Below are 14,572 nucleotides of genomic sequence, written 5' to 3' on the forward strand. Positions count from 1 at the left end.
ACAAAAATTCCCTGAAGTATTATGTCACTTTCTGGGTTTGTCCTTTCAAACACATAAAGATCATTCATAAACATTAAACGAAAACTTCACGAAAATCATCATGCAATCCCACAGAGAAATTCCAACTGTTGTCTCTAAAATTCAGCCAATACTCATGGATTCCTTCACCCTAACGAGATTTACAGACAAGACTCATAAAGGGGAACGACACAAGCATAAAGGCCAAAACTTTCGGCATTCTAACATAATCCAACAACTTGTAAATAGCTCCAGAGTAGAAAAGCATCACCTTTAGCCTTTGATCAGAGCTTTATTTAGAAGATGAAATCTTTACTCAGCCGAATCATCTTTTCCTGGTTTTGCTACTTTCCTTCTATCCTGCAGCCGCTTTTCCTTGTTTTCTCCCTTTTGGTTTCAGCCGAAAACTCCTTTCGAAACCTCCCCTTTCTTTTTTTTTTTGTTTTTTTTAGCCGCCAACCCCTAGTCCTCCCTCGTTTCTTTCTTTTGTTTCTCTTTTGCTAGGCAGCCGTCCTCTAACCTTTCTCTCGGTAGCTCTCCCTCTCTCTTTCAGTTTTTCTCTACTGTTGTAGCTTTTCTTGAAATTTCCTAGTCCGCCTCTCTTGGTTTCTTTCTTTTTGCCGTCACTCTCTCTCGGCCTCTCCCTTCTTACCGTCGCTGCTTTCTTTTCTTTTTATATGGAAAACCTATAATTCTAAACCCTCACTTCAATGATGAGGATGAAAGGTTTATTCTGCCCTATCCCCCAGCCATCCGATCCATTGAGCCATATTTCTCCTGAAAAAACTTCATGCCGCTGCATGTGCAGCTCTTGTTCCCTTTTTTTTTTTTTGAAAAGTAATTTAACAAAATTGATAATAAAATTAAGTAAAAGAAAACAACAATTTAAATAACATCGGACAAAAATAATAAACAACAAAGTTGCGATATTTCATTTTTCTTTTCTTTTCTTCATTTTTTCATTTTTATCGTTTTTTTCTTTTTCTTTTTTTTCTTTTTTCCAAGAAAACGTTGAATTTAAATCAAAAAACAAATAAAGTATATTTTTTGAATGCTTTTTCTTTTCTTTTCGAAAAATTCTATGCTAAAAAAAACTTGAAAATAATAATAAAAACTAAAAAACTAAAACTAAAAACAATGAATAAAACTCATACGACAAATAAAACTAAAAAAATAAAAAGTAAATGAAATTATAGTAAAATTTTGGTGTCTACAGTTTGCCCCTCTTTGTCTGAGTTTTGAAAAAACTTGAGACAAAAAAATAAACACCAAATACTTACCTGTGTTATTTGGCTGCGAACGACTCGAACGGTGGGGACTGACCCCTTTTGATGAGACTGACTCGGACGAGAAGTTTATAATGGGCTGATCTGAATAAGAAATTTAAAACGGGACTGACCCGAACAAGAAATTTTAAAACGGGACTGAGTTGAACAGGAATTTAAAATGGGACTGACCCGAACAAGAATTTAAAACGGGACTCACTCGAACAAGAATTTAAAACGAGACTGGCCCGAACAAGAATTTAAAACGGGACTGACCCGAACAAGAATTTAAAACGGGACTGACCCGAACAAGAATTTAAAACGGGACTGACCCGAACAAGAATTTAAAACGGGACTGGCCCGAACAAGAATTTAAAACGGGACTGACCCGAACAAGAATTTAAAACGGGACTGGCCCGAACAAGAAATTTAAAACGGGACTGACCCGAACAGGAATTTAAAACGGGACTTCACTGGGGAGGTTTAGACAATGAATTGAGTTTTTACCTGTGAGTAGTTCAAACTTTTGTACCAAGAGGGAGATTTAATCTCGATAGCTGATGTTGTTTCTTTGATCAAACTTTGCCAATAACATTATCACTTCGTCTTTGCTTACTGGGGAGTTTTTCTGACATCACTTTAGGTGCGAAAAGGAGAGTGATTGTTTTCATTTGTAAACGCAACGTTCCTGCAAGAAAAAAAATAATAGACTTGCCACCATCATTTGATCCGGTTTGCCTTGAGAATCGTGTAAACATGAGTCTTGTGATGCTTTTGCCTCTGTTCTGCGACGTCTGCCTTAGTCGAACTTGTAATTTTAAAAACCTTTCAATTCCTGAGACTGATAAAATACGTATTTACCACGTCACCAAATCTAGGTAGCAGCTCTGTTGCATTTTGCCCACTTTAATAGATGATTGAATCCCCTATCCTTGCACAAACCCTAGGGTTTATCATCCATTCGAATCCAATGGTGAAAGAATGATGCATGAAAATTTGTCATATAAAAATCAATGATATATGCAAGATGATTTCCTATGTCAGGCAAAGGATGAGCATGCAAAAGAATGCAGACAACCACAAGCAGACGAACGCAAATAAATAAGAGAAACCAAGAGGTTTATAAAGATACATTTGCAAAAGAATGTTCGTAAAGAAAAATACAAATTTGGCCAACGAATATCATATTCAAAACTTTGGATATATTTGCTTCGGAATTCGATACTGGCAGAAGTATTACAAACATAAGGAAAAATCTAAATGAATCAGGTCACCAGCTGTTCCTTCTCGTGCTCGTCTGTTGAGAAAACCTGCCTCGACTCCCTTTCGAGTTTTCACCAAGGTTGCCCCCACCCTTTTTGTTTTTGTTTTGCTTTTTTTTTTCTTTTTCTTTTTTTTTTTCGAAGCGCCCTTTCGGATTTTCACCTAAAAATAATGAAATATCTCGACCATGATCGACTCAGAAATATGAGTTAAAGATTTCTGGCATCAGTAGAATGCACTTCCTTTAAAATTAGGCGAAGGCATTATAGACATCACTTGCCTGTTGATTAACAAATTTCCTAATAGAAATACAACAATTGACGAAAGCCAGGACTTTAGGCTTTGTAATGAGGTCAGGTGAGGTGTTTTTCAAGAAAAGTTGAGGATTGAAAGCAAATTTTGATGCGAGGTGTGAAATAACTTGAGATTATGCTATTTTGAAAATTGTCTCTGATTTTGAACGAAATTGAGGAAAATTTGCCTCAGTTTGATCGAATTTTCTCTCTTTGCATTTTCTTCGTTGCATTTTCCTCACTTTTGCATTTTCTTTAAAAACTAAATTTGTCCCAGTGTGGAGGTCTTTTCTTTTTGATCATCTCTCTTTCAAAATAAATTTGTCCCAGTGTGGGATTTGCAATTCTCAGGGGTTATCAAACGAAAATTTGTCAATTCTGATGGTTCAAAGGGGACAAGTAGAGATAAAATGTTTTAAGTGTAAAAGAAGATGGCCTGACTTGCATTTCGTCGTTTGCATGAATTTCTAAAGAAAATTTGCATGATCAAACAAAAAACTTTTTGCACATGTCTGAGTTGATGGGTTGAGAGAATGTTCGTCCATCCATTTCTGCCAAAATAAGTGCTCCACCAGGTAATACCTTTTGGACAATGAACGGCCCTTGCCAATTTGGAGCAAATTTGCCTTTAGCTTCATCTTGCATTGGCAAAATCCGCTTTAGTACTTTGTCACCTTCTTCGAATACACGCCGATGGACTTTTTTGTTGTAATCTCGGGCCACACATTTCTGATAGCACTGACCATGACAGATAGCATTGAGCCGCTTTTCATCGATCAAAGTCAATTGCTCATGGCGCTGCTTCATCCAATCAGCCTCCTCCAATTTAGCTTCCATGAGGATTCGTAGTGAAGGAATTTCAACTTCAGCTGGTAATACAGCTTCCATTCCATACATGAGTGAATATGGCGTTGCCCCAGTCGATGTCCGGATAGGAGTCCGGTACGCCATTAATGCGTAAGGCAACTTTTCATGCCAATCGCGATGCCTTTCAGTCATTTTGCGGATAATCTTTTTCAAATTCTTATTTGCGACTTCTACAGCTCCATTCATCTGAGACCTATAAATGGTAGAGTTGCGGTGTCTGATCTTGAACTGCTCGCATAGTCCATCTACCATGTCATTGTTCAGATTCTTGGCATTGTCTGTAATAAACGTTTCGGGTACTCCAAAGCGACAGATGATGTGATCTCTCAAGAAATTGACAACTACCTTTTTCGTCACATGTTTGAATGACTCCGCTTCAACCCATTTAGTAAAGTACTCAATTGCCACAAATATAAATCGATATCCATTTTAAGCGGGAGGATCAATTGTACCAATCACGTCCATACCCCACATTAAATAGGGCCATGGGGCGATCATACTATGCAATTCAGTGGGTGGAGCGCATAAAACGTCACCGTGCATTTGACATTTTATACATCTCCGAACAAAATCTATACAACCACACTCCATAGTAAGCCAGAAGTATCCGGTTCTCATGATTTTCTTTGCTAGCAAATGTCCATTCATGTGAGATCCGCAAACACGGCGCACCTTAAGAGGTTCAAATTTGAGGTCCTTTTATACAATACCTCTCTATTTAGGAAAAACTTCGAGCAAATTTACTGCTTCAAGGTTTGGTGTAATAGGCAAATCTGAATCACTGAAAGCTATCAACTCTTTGATTTCCATTTCTAAATCCATTTTGAGACCAAAAATGCAGGTTTCATATTCAGTCATGTTGTTTGTGCAAGTAAATTGCAATTTGGCAGCAGCAGGGTAGTGCTTCCCTTCGGGTGAGACCAAAACAGCTCCAATTCCAACTCCGAGAGAATTCGAAGCTCCATCGAAGAAAAGCCTCCATTCAGGGCTTTGCTCACTCATATCGTTTGTGGCGCCTACAAATAAGACTTTCTTATCAGGAAAATAAGTACGAAGTGGTTGATAATCATCATCCCTTGGATTTTCTGCCAAATGATCCGCTATAGCTTGCCCCTTGATAGCCTTTTGTGAAGTGAAAACAATATCGAAGTCTGAGAGAATTATCTGCCATTTAGTCAGACGTCCAGTTAGCATCGGCTTCTTCAAGAGATACTTCAAAGGATCAGATCGGGAAATAAGATAAGTGGTATGGCTCAATAGGTAGTGTCTCAGTTTCTGAGCTGCCCAGGCCAATGCACAGCAGTTTTTCTCAATGAATGAATAATTAGCCTCATATTGCGTGAACTTCTTGCTTAGATAGTAAATGGCTTACTCCTTCCTTCCGGAGTCATCGTGCTGTCCGAGGACACAACCCACTGCTCCGTCGAGCACGGATAAATACATGATCAAAGGCCGACCCGACTTGGGTGGCATCAAGACTGGCGGATGTAATAAATAATCCTTGATTTTGTCAAAAGCTTGTTGGCACTCTTCGTTCCAATGCAATGACACATTCTTTCTTAATAACTTGAATAGTGGCTCGCACGTAGCGGTTAATTGGGCAATGAATCTTCCAATAAAATTGATCTTTTCTAAGAAACTTTTTAATTCCTTCTGAGTTTTCGGCACTGGCATATCTCGAATTGCTTTGATTTTCGCTGGATCTATCTCTATGCCTCTTTTACTAACCATGAAGCCCAACAATTTACTAACTGGTGCCCCAAAGGCGCACTTTGCAGGATTTAGTTTCAAATTGTACTTTCGCAATCTTTCGAACAGTTTCTTCAAATCAACCAAATGGTTCTCTGCCCTCTTAGACTTGATTATGATGTCATCCACGTAGATTTTCATCTCCCGGTGGATCATATCATGAAACAGTGTGGTCATGGTCCTTTGATAAGTAGCTCCGGCATTTTTTAAACCAAATGGCATCACTCGGTAGCAAAATGTGCTCCAAGGGGTGATAAAAGCAGTCTTCTCCCTATCCTCTTCTGCCATCAAAATCTGGTGGTATCCAGCAAAGCAATCACAAAAAAATTCAATCTCATACCCAGCGGTATTGTCTAAGAGAATGTGAATATTTGGCAGAGGAAAATCATCTTTAGGACTGGCCTTATTGAGGTCTCTATATTCAACACAAACTCGCACCTTTCCATTCTTTTTTGGAACAGGGATTGGATTCGAAAGCCAAATAAGGTAATGGGAAACAATGATAATGTTGGTTTTGAACTGTTTTTCAATTTGCTCTTTTATTTTGAGACTCATATCTGGTTTGAATTTTCGGGATTTTTGCTTTACGGGTGGAAAAGTAGGATCTGTGGGCAACTTATGCACGACCACATCAGTTGAAATACCAGTCATATCATCATAGGACCACGCAAATACATCCTGAAACACAGTCAAGAATTCAAGCATCTCCTTTTTCTGTCTCTCATTCAAATGAATACTAATTTGCACTTCCTTAACTTCATCTTTAATGCCAATGTTAACATTTTCTGTTTCTTCCAGGTTCGATTTTGATTTCTCCTCATATTGTTCAAAGTCCTTTGCAAAAGAATCGAATACCTCCCCATTATCACTCTCGCTTTGAAGCTCGGATTCCCAGACCTCCAAGTCGTGAGTGATATAGAGATTGCCATTATTGAATTCCAGAATAGTGATATCCAAAGGGTCAAATAGTTTTATTTTTGGCCATCTGAAAGAATTAACGAATGTGGGATAATAAGCAAACAAACATACAACAAACAAGCCATATGACAGAAATATAAACAAACGAATAAACAAAACAACATGACAAGAACCACTTGTGCATTTTCATAAAACCTTTGATTGAAAGCAAAAACAAAAAGAAAGCAAGCGGAAACAATATTTACATGTGCAAATTTTAGTCAAAGGTAAAGATGCTTTCATTAGTTATTTACAGATGCAGAAGTATTTTTATGAATTTGCATGAATGACAAACCCCTTTAGATTTACCGAAACTCCTTCTGAACGGGCAGAAACTCGGCTATCCAATTGAAAATTGATCCTTCAGGTATGTCGGGAAACTCGGCACTATCTGAGAAACTGTCTTCAAACGTTGTCCCAACGAACAATTGGGCCAAACTAATTTCGATTTCGTCAACTGGGTTAATCTCTGATGTGATCACCTCGGTTGGTCGTGGAAAAGTATAATGCAGTGGTGGAATGTCAAGGGCCTTTTGCCGGCCTTCTTTCTCTACTCTCTTGCGTTCCTTCATTTCTTTAATGTCTTTAGTGGTCGGTCGGAAACCCAAACCGAATGAATCCTTTTTCTCCACAATTTCCATTGGTTTCAGAATTCCTTGTAGATCACGTCCCAACCCCTTGTCAAAGTCATATCCTCCACGGATCATTTCCTTAACCATCATGACACTGGCCTTTGACAGAGCTCGTTCCTCTTTTGTTATCCAACTTACGAAGACGATATCAGCTGTGCTATGAGGGGTCACTGTGGCGTTTCGGCTACCATCTTCGTTGGACCCAGAATCAGTAATTACAAGGCAATCCTCCTCGGCAAAGATAGTTATCAATTTGTCATTAACGATGAATTTCAACAATTGATACAATGAAAAAGGCATAGCCCCAAACTTATGAATCCACGGCCTTCCAAGCAAAACATTGTAAACACTAGGAAAGTGCATAACTTGACAGGTTATTTGAAACTGTGCGGGTCCCATCTCGACTATTAAATCCACTTCTGCTATAGGTTCTCTTTGTGCTCCATCAAAACCTCTAACTATGATCCCTGAAGGCCTCAGCTTGATATGTTGCAACCCTAGCTTTTCCAAGGTATTCCAAGGACAGATATTGAGCGTAGATTCATTGTCAATCAACACCTTTGGTAACATTTTTCCGTTGTACCTCACAGCTATGTACAGAGCCTTGTTATGTCCAATACTTTCTGTCGATAATTCATCATCAGAAAAAGTGATTTATTTTGTAAATAACACACTCCCAACTACATGTGAGAAATTAGCAACCGAAATGTTCTTAGGGATTTGAGCTTTAGTCAACACTTCGAGCAACGCATCCCTATGCATATCCGAAGAAAAGAGTAGATCCAACATGGATATTTGGGCGGGCGACTTGCTTAGTTTCTCGACTACATTATATTCACTTGTTTGGAGTTTTTTAAGAAAATCTAAGGCTTCCTTCTCAGTAATTGTTGGTTTAGTGGGCAGATCGGGGTTATTTGTTTGAACCGGAACGATAGCTCCAAACGGATTTGCAATCTTCTCTGATCTAGTGACCATTGACACCTCTTCTTTGGCAACTGACTTTTCTCCAATTTGTATGATAGGTTCATCATAGTTCCATGGCACTCGCTGCAAACTTAGAACAGGCTCTTGCTTTGGGAATTCGATGACCGCTGGCTCCAAAACCTCGCTCTCAGTTGGAGTGAGATCCAAAATAAAAGGCCTTTTGTCCTCCTCAAATGGCACCTCTATTACAAATGATTGGTCTGTGACCCCAAACACCTCAGCTTCCCTTGCCAATCTTTTGACTTGCTCCTCATACTCTTCGTTGTCCAAAATGACTCCAATGGTATTAGCGTGTTCCGGCAAGGGGTTCCTATTTATATTCGGCCCTTGTGCCTCCCTTTTCCTGATTACAATCTCTTCGGTTTCAATTATATCTTGAATTCTATGTTTAAGAGTCTTGCAATCAACGGTTGAATGTCCGGATGCCCCTGAATGATAAGCACAGACGGCTTGTGGATTATACCCAACAGGCATGCCATAAGGATAGGTCGGAGGGAGAATCACACCTATTTTACCGGCAGCCTTTAACTGTTCATACAATTGGTCCAAAGGCCTGCCTAAATTGGTGCTGTTCATACAATTGGTCCAACGGCCTGTCTAGATTGGTGAAGGTTCGGCTACGGGCTGAGTTGTAAGGTTCAGGAGGTTGAGGATGGCTATAAACAGGTCTATTTGGAGGAGTAAATCTTGGGTTATATGGAGGGCGAGGTCGGTTTTGGGGTGAATTTGGTTGACAAATTTGAAAAGGGGCTAAAAGTGGGTTAGTATAGTTTGGGCGAGGTCGAGAGTGGTGGATATTGGCAGTATATACATGGTGCGGGTTTGAATAGTAAGGGTAATGTGGGTGATAGGTTGGATTGTGTTGGTATCGGGGTTTGGGTGAAGGGTTCTGGTTCAAGACAAAAGTTGCATCTCCCTCTTTCTTTTTGAACTGCGACTTCTTTCCATTACTCCCTTGCCCTTGCAAAGCTTCTACTTGTGATTTTAGGGCAGAGACATTAACAATTTTTTCGGCTCTCACAAAATCATCAAACTCTTCGAGCTTATTCACAATCGCAGCAAATGAACACCCGGTCATACGGAAGATTTCTTCGAAATATGGAGGATCATGCGCCTTTATGAAAGTGTGAATAATTTCATCCTCAGTCATCGGAGGCTCAACCTTGGCAGCTATCTTTCTCCATCTTTTGGCGTACGTCTTATGATCTTCAGATGGTCTTCTCTTCGTGCCTTCCAAAGTAGTTCTGGTCGGTGCTAACTCGCAGTTATATTCGTATTGTCTGATGAAGGCGTTGGACAGATCAAGCCAAGTCTTCACCTCCTCTGCCTTTAAATTTGAATACCAATCAAGGGCGTCTCCTTCTAGACTCTCTGGAAATAACCTTAACGGCAAGTTTTTGTCATCCACCGGTCTGCCCAACTTGTTGGCAAACAAACTCAAGTGTGTCTTAGGGTTGCCTGTACTATCATATTTATTGAACTTCGGGGTCTTGAACCCCACGGGCAGCTGTACATTTGGAAACAGGCACAGATCATCGCAGTCTAACACCCCTTGTTTGCTTAAACCTTGGCTTTTCCTGATGAACTCATCGAAACGATCTAGACGCTTAAGTAGCTTCATATCAACTGGGCAGACGACTCTCCCATTTCTGGCTTGGTTTGGACAGTGTGCTCTGGCACAACAGGCTCTGCGGCAGTCTGGTAGAAAGCTTGTGGATTCGGAAGCATGTTTGGATCACCTTGAGGCTGAAATCCTTGCCCATAGTGAGGGTAGAACGGAGGATTTTGAGCATAGGCATACTGCGGGTTGTAAACTCCCTCAAAAGTGGTTTGAATTGGAGGAATGACAAATGGTTTGGATTCTGGTTGTTTGGCGGGCACAGGCTCGGGTTGCACTCCATTACTAATGAGCTCGTCGATCAACTTCTTTTGGGCAGCCATTTCAGATGCTATTTCCCCAAATTTGGTGAGTAATTCAGTCAACTGAACCCCGGGACTTGTGGCTTCCGGTTGGGTAGTTGCGACGGTCTTATCAGATGATTCTGGCTGAGTACTCATGTCTACACGATTCCTTTGGGTTCGACTACGGGATCTCGTTATGATGGGGTTTCGACGAGAAGTTATGTTTAAATATTACCTGAAAATATGAAATGATTTGCTTTTAAATCTTAGCCTTGGCTTAACTTTTCCAGCGAAATAAAGAAAAGAAAAAGACAAGAGTTAGTAAATATCCAAAAAATTCGGATGCATGTCCTATTGGGGAGCCCTTTTTGTGCCAAGGGTAGGTTTAGCATGATGCAACACCTTCGAAGTGGGACCCGTTATACGAACCTGTTTTGACAACCAATTTTGTATGAGTACAAAAAGAGATCAATTTCATTGATAAACTTGCCAATATTTACATCATATCACGAAGGCAGCTTCATACAAGGTCGCCAAAGTTTTTGAGTCTATCTAATACAGAATCCCTAGTTTCTCTAGCATATGGCATCTTGACACGTTCGACTTGATCATATAATTCCCCACATTTCCTTTTCAACTCTTTACGCTTCTCTCGCTCATTCTCGTACAATTGCTTGTTTTGCTCCGCTATTCCCTTGTGTGTTTCAATAGACTTACTTAATTGTAGAATTTCCCTGTCCTTTAACTCAATGATGGCCTTCAACCTTTTGATTTCTTCAACTGGTTCATCTTGTTGTCCTTGTGAAGTGGATCTTCTTACCCAGTCTTCATATTGGGGAGTTGTCAAACCCTTTTGCTGGAATTCTGGGACGTATCTAAAACATTCGTCGTCAGATAGTGTCACCCACGCTTCAATGATCCGATCTTTCATAGGGATTTGATTTGGGCACGTTCCTTCATTAAAAATGATGGTGAGTTCACTCATATCAAGCGCAGGTGGCACTTCTTGGGTACGCCCATATTGTCTGAGAAACCTTTTTGGGGTGTATGCGGTGATCTCTTGGGTGCCCAGTAAGAGAACGAATTCGGATGCCTGAGTGCGAAGAGCATGTTTAATACAATTGATCCAATTCAATACCCATCTAATATTTTGATCGGTCACATTCTTCAAGAAATCCACAAACTCAGATGCATTACACGGCAGACTGTCTCTATTAATCCTCTTGTGATGTGTGATGATCCAGTTGTATGCAGACATTGGTAGACTCGAGGAAATAGACGATCATCTCATGAAGTGCTCCATCCCCCATATATGTAAGATCAAATTTGAACCACAAAAGAACTTTTTCCCTTTCTGACAGGTAGTGCAGGCTATGAAGATGTCGGCCAAAATAGTCGGAATAATATAACACGGCTTATCTTTGATTCCTAGAAACAGGTCATACAGGATTTTAGTAAGCTTGAAAGCTATCTTTTTGTCTTTCCTAGGAAAGAGATAGATTCCCGCCATGACTAATCCATATACCCAAACTCTTTTTCGATCCCACATTTCCTTGGAAGTAAACTAGAAATCCCCTCGATGCCTCTCAAAACCATCCCTTAATGCGAATCGATCAAATAAGAACTTTGCCTCTATATTGTGGTCTGCCCCTTGTATTACTGATTCCTTTAACCCGGTGAAACGACAAAATTCGATTTTGTTAGACACTAACGGAAATATCACAGCAGTTCCCTGAATCGGCAAATTGAGAAATCCGGCGACTTCCTCAATCGTTATGGTCATTTCCCTTTTTTCTAGTCCAAAAGCGGAACAAATGGGGTCCCATAAATGCACCAAAGCCTATACCAAATAGCCGTCGGACTTAATGTCCTTGAAATCCCCGATGTGTCCTAATCGACCGGCTATTTGGTTAATCTCACTGAGTGAAAGCAACGTGGGTCATCTTTGTACCTCCGGTGGTACTACTAACATCTGTTGAACTCGGCGAGGACTTTCCATCTAGAAACAAAATCGGATTCAATTACCTTACCTACAGGTCCCATTTCTCTGGTTAACATGAATTTAAACGTGCAAATCCCAAGATAGGGTTAAATACCCACGGGGATATAGGGTTGGCTTGTCCCTAATGTGGGATTCCCTAAGTGGCATTCCCTTTTTAGGGTTTATGCATGATGCCATTTTATCAAAACAGAAAAATATGCAATTCGAAATGAAACGTGACCTAAAGAACTCTTTATCTGCCAGGGTAAGCCTAGAATGAAATGTACTCATGTTACGCATGCGCAGCGTTGAATTTAAACGTGTCACATTCAAATGGGGTAGACTCCTAGAGAGTGCCATACCAGGACTCTTATTTCCTAGGGTTAATGAATGCAATGGAGACAAAACCGAGAAAGGTTAGTTCAATCAGATAAATACACATAACACATTGTAACAAAGCAATACAATGAGATAAAGCAATAAAAGAATAGAGGGGTTGGATCCCTCCCCTAGTGAACGGTGTCCCTAATAGGTTAAAGTCGACTCTACCCTAGGCATCCATGCTTGGTTCCTATCAGTTGGGATAGATGAGGGTAGGCATCCATGCTTAAGCTATGTTAAGATTTATGTTTGAAGTTTGTGTGTGTGTTAGTTTGATGAAGGATGAGTTTTTGTACAATGTTTTTCGGCTTTTCATCCATGCGAGTATGAAGCTGCAAAATTTGCAGCAGAGCAAAGGCTGCTGCATCTTCTTTGCTGTTTTGTTCTCCGCGACCACTCACCAAGCTTTGGCCATCCTAATTTGTTAGTTAATCTTGTGTGAAAAGGGGAAGTGGATGAGTGGTGTTGAGTTTGCATATTGGAGTCTCAAAAACACTTGAATCGTGTTCGATGCTTGCTGGAAAATCAACATCAACTTGCCGAAAGTCTTATTTGGATGCATGTTGTAGTCTGGTTCTATCTCTTTTTGGCTCCAAGATCTAGTACTTTCTGTTTAGTTAAGAAATCAATCATTTCTTTTTGGTTTGCTTGCATGAATGCATTTAATTTGAATAAGGAAATGGCATGAACATATGTTGCTGCTAAGTTTCTTTGCTGCATTCTTGTTATTCTTGTTGTTAGGTCTGAAATTTGCATTTGGAAATGAAAGTCGCAACTGGTTTTGTTGCCAAAAGGCTTCATCAGTTGCCAAAGCTTTCAATTGCAGCAATCTTTTTCCATCTTGCATAAAGGTTTCATAAGTATTTGCATAATTTCCTTCCATGTTTTGCTTGTTGGGATGTGGAATTTGTTTGTTTTGCTGCTTAATACAAAGTTTGGATAGATGAAAGGGTTTTTAGTCAAAGCTGCTTAGAATTTGCTTATGAAATGGAAATGCAACCGGCGGTCTTTTAGTTTTAGAAAGTGTTAATTGCAAAAATTCTTTTCTACGTATGCATGCATGCAAATACTTTTCAAAATTGTCTTTTAACCCCCTCAAGTTTTCCCTTATGCCACTATGACCCAGAAAATTGGGAAAACTAATCAATTTGGTCCCTGTCATTTTGCAGCAATGCTACAAAGACCTAATTAGGTTCTAATTTCTTGCAAATAGGTCTTAGAATAATTCCAATTTGAGCCATTACTTGACCTTTTCTTGCCCTTGGACCTTTAAAGTTCCTAAAATGTTTCAATTGGCCTTGATTGATTGATTAATGGTTGCTATTGGGTCTTTAGTCATTTTGCTATTTTAGAAATTTGATCAATGATTCACTTTTGCTTGGAAATTATGCATTATTTGATCATTTTTAAGTTGCAATTGAAGAAGGATTCGATGATTTTGTGGATTCAAATTGGCTTATTTACATTTTACCACTAAATTGGTGTATTAATTCTTTGTTTTGATGGTTTTTAGCCCAAGTTATCCCTTTCTTTGGTGACTTTAACCCAAGTTAAGTCGTGTTTACTTTACTAACATCATAAACGAGGAGGTATAATTTCTTTTATCCCTTTTTTGTCTCTCTCCTATGTGATCCAACGTGCTAAGTGAGAATTGCATGTCTACTTTGCTTTCCTTGCCTTTCTTTAATTCCTCTCACTTATTTCATTTACTTTTGCTTTTATTAAGTTATTCTTTTATGGGGTATGTGTACACCTCTTGGCTTGTAATAGATAGGGCTTGGAGAGCAATTTTGTCCATTTTTTCCCTTCCCCTTTTGTTTTAGTTAGCAAATGTAATAAGTTCATTAGCTTGATTGATTGCTTTTGTTGCTACGTGTTAATTTGCTTTATTAGACTCTTGCATTTAGTCGAGCATGCTAAGTGTTATGTGCTACGTGTTTATAGGTGATTGGCATGTCTACTTGCTTTCCATAGTCATAGATGAATGTGATAGATGAATGCACGTCACTACACTAGTCCAACGCTAGTTGTGGCTCATTGTCCCATTTTCCACTAGTCCAACGCTAGTAGGAATTCATAGATAAGGGTTAGTCCAATGCTAGACCCAATAGGCCGTCTCCTCTCGTTAATACATACTTGCATGTTTCACTACATTTCATGCATTTTTCTTAGTTTTCTATCATTTGGCATGCCCCTCCAACCCTTTCCCCTTCATTTTAGGTTTTTGCATTCTCATGCTAGTTATATGGTACATTTGCTTGAGAGTCCCCTTTCGATAAG

This window comes from Coffea arabica, chromosome 2c, assembly GCF_036785885.1.
Source record: "Coffea arabica cultivar ET-39 chromosome 2c, Coffea Arabica ET-39 HiFi, whole genome shotgun sequence".
Lineage (NCBI taxonomy): Eukaryota > Viridiplantae > Streptophyta > Magnoliopsida > Gentianales > Rubiaceae > Coffea > Coffea arabica.